General features: G+C 34.9%; 1 pseudogene; it reads right to left on the bottom strand.

Annotated features, from left to right (window-relative positions):
• Positions 1-277: 277 nt before the first annotated feature.
• On the bottom strand, positions 278-358 carry LOC128627589 (uncharacterized; annotated as a pseudogene).
• Between the last annotated feature and the right edge of the window lie 2,943 nt (positions 359-3,301).

Genomic DNA, 3,301 nt, shown 5'->3' with positions numbered 1-3,301 from the left:
AGCCAGGGCATTTGAAGTCTATTTTGTCAGATATAAGTATTGCTACCCCTATTTTTCTTCACTTCCATTTGTGTGGAATACTTTTCTTCACCCCTTCACTCTCAGCCTGTGGAAATCTTTTGTTATGAAGTGGGTCTGAGGTAGGTTGTAGACAATATATATATGGGTCTTGCTTTCTTATCCATTCAGCTTCTCTATTTTTATTGGAGCATTTGATCCATTTACATTTAAGGTTATTATAGATAGGTACTTATTTATGTCCATTTTTAATATTGTACCTTTATGAAAGTTTTTCAATTAGCAATAATCACACTTTGGATAAACCTCATTGGCTATGATATTGCCACTATGAAAAGCTTGGGTTTGTATCACACTCGTCTCTGTATTGCCAGCACATAGCACAAGGCCTAGAACACCAAAAGAAAGATTAAAAATAAAGCCAAGTGAATGGAAGAATATGTGGAAGAGAAAAAATATAGTTTAATAAACATTCTTCAGAAACTGAAAACCTCAGAACGAAGGTTAGTAGCTGATTAACAGCAATTTCCTCATTGAACTTGAAATTTTCATGTTTATCTGTATGCTGGTTGTTCCTGGCATGCCATGAATTACCTGAATTAATTCGAACATGCTTTCTTACTGGCTAGTGTAAAATGTGTGTCCTCATCACAATTATAAAGATATTGGATCTAGGTCTTACAAGAAAAATATGTTTAAAATCTATGCTAAAATCAATATTCTTCTCTAAAAGTGCTTTTAGTTTGTACAAGAGAACTCATAACAAATAGCAATTAGTGTCTCAACAGAACTAAATATACATGATTATTAATTACCATATAAAATTTATATGTATTCAATAATGAAAGAGAAGGTAATACAGTAAACTAGCAATAGTGGTTGCTCTGAGATGGTGGAATTATGGGTAACTTTCATACTTTCTACAGTAAATATACATTTTATGATAAGTTAATTTTAATAATAACTTAAAATACAAAGTATCATTAAGTTATAAATTATTTGGTATCTGATGACTACATGAAGACTGGCTTATAAAGTAAGGAGAGATCCAAAGATAGTAAATTTGAGCCTGCATAAATGAGAGAGTTCTTACTGGAAGTGAGTTCATGCCTTACTGAGAAGGCAGGAGGGAGCCCTGAGTACACCCAGGGCTCACCCAGCCCTGAGTGCACTGCTAGACTCACTGCCCAGATCTATGATCCCACAGACACATTTATTTGATCTGCATAACATTAGACCAATTTAAGTAAGATTTGGTGTTTGAATCTGGTCGGACATTTCAAGCTTGTGAGATGCCACACACAAATAAAAACTGCATTTTTGGTTTCCCTGGAAAGTTAAATATATGGTGATACCTAATCCATTCTTTGTGCAGGGCAGTAACAGCCTGGAGCTCTTAAGTGCCATTGGTTGCTTACACTTTCTGCATTTTTGTTTGTTCCTCTTCATCTTGCTCACTACACCTGTTTGTTTTTCCTACCTGGGGCTAAAAGAGGTCTCTGATGTTGTTAGGTCCATTCTAGTTCTTTTTTCTTCAAATGATGAAACAGCTTTGAGGAAAGCTGTATTGAGGAAATATATTTGAGTAGAAATATATTTTGACTCTTTTTATATGCTATTTTGTGAATTTTGTGTGTAGAGTGGGGATAAGAGGAAAGGGACTTTGATCTGGAATGTTTAAACAAAAAGAAATTATAAAATACATTATGGTTTCCTTAGAGTTGAGTATATACAAGAATTTGGAATTCCAAATCAGCTCAAAAGGGTAGGCTGCATAATCAGCAGATTTTGTAAGTGGCTGAAATTTTATCAAAGACGTCATTTTTGAAACTAGTTACAAATCTACATTTTTGGAAATTCACATGTCTGAGCCAAAAATGATAAATAGGGATTATTCATGAAATGGCTATTAGTAGTTAGAGGTTCGGTTTGGCTGAAAAAGATTAGACATAATTATTAAAGATGTATATTTAAGTTATAAATATTACAAATAGAGATTACAAATTAAGAGTCCTTCCCAATGGCAAAGATGAATTTAACCAGGGAGTAACTTGGACTTTCCCTGGGCACACTCAAGAATAAATCTCTCCTCTAGGGAGTGGGAGTGAAAGAGGAAACAGAGAAGACAAGGCAAACTCAATGACCTCTGGAGCTGCCAGATGTGTATGACTCAATTCTCTCTGATATTTGGAGAAGGACTAACACAGGTGAGATGGAAATAGGCCACATACATGTCTCTTCTATCTGGGGGTGCTCATTCTCCACAAATCCCCATAGATACCGGCTTTGCCACAAGGGCAGCTGGAGCTACTGCCTGAACTGCTGCAAGACTCTACCGCCTCATGATGGGTGTTTCTTGCCAAAATCAAGGTATCCATGTTCTAAGTGGCATCTGTCCTCAAACACAATTAAGGAGAAAAGTAAAAATCTCTTTATTTTTATCCCGTTGATATGTCCAAAGGTTTTTCTTTCCATTTCCACTTATGGTTAACTTGCATTTACTTATTTTTCCATCTCCTTAGTATATGTCATGATCATTAGGTCTCCTCCCGGGTATAAATCTGGCACATCAGACCACAGTTTGCACTGTCAGCTCCTAGGAGTGAAATCTATTGCGCTTGCTGAGCTGCCCCGCTTTTGCCTTTGTAGCAAGTTTTAGACCACAATAACCATCATCAGTTTAAAGCCGGCAGATCCATTACATTTCCTCTGTTTCTACAGCCCCACATTAAGCTAATATTATCTATTTCCCAAGTGAAAAGAGTCCTTCCAGTCCTATCAATTATTAATTCCTTGCTTGCAGCTAATGTTTTCTTTGAATTATTTAATGCATCTTCATTTATCAATAAACATAAAATGTTAAACAAAGAATACTGATGAAGGGCATTATTTAAGCTATAACATTTTATGAGATTATTTCAAGCGCCTTTTCTGATTTATTAACACAATATATTTTATAATTATTGTTCCATTTCTAAAAAAAATTATTCTGGGTATCTTCTAGAGGTTCAAAGATTTTGTGAATGCTTTCTTCAAGTTCTATTGTGATTTTTGACAAGTTTCTTTTGAAATATTCTTAAGTATGTGTACATATCTGTGTCGCTCTCTCTGCGAGTACACGCAGAGACACAAATGTGAATATATGAAAAGTACAAGAGTATTTTTGTTTACGAAAACACATGTTTATTATCTCTGATCTTGTTCTTCAGGTTTTAAAGACGCCATTCAGTTGAAAATTTTTGTTGTGAATTCTATAGCATTACATTCATCACAGCATATTCAT

This window comes from Artibeus jamaicensis, unplaced genomic scaffold (genome assembly GCF_021234435.1).
Source record: "Artibeus jamaicensis isolate MK-2021 breed Jamaican fruit bat unplaced genomic scaffold, CSHL_Jam_final contig_1132, whole genome shotgun sequence".
Taxonomy (NCBI): domain Eukaryota; kingdom Metazoa; phylum Chordata; class Mammalia; order Chiroptera; family Phyllostomidae; genus Artibeus; species Artibeus jamaicensis.
The sequence above is the reverse complement of the archived record's forward strand: the minus strand, read 5'-3'. Positions and strand labels throughout refer to the sequence as shown.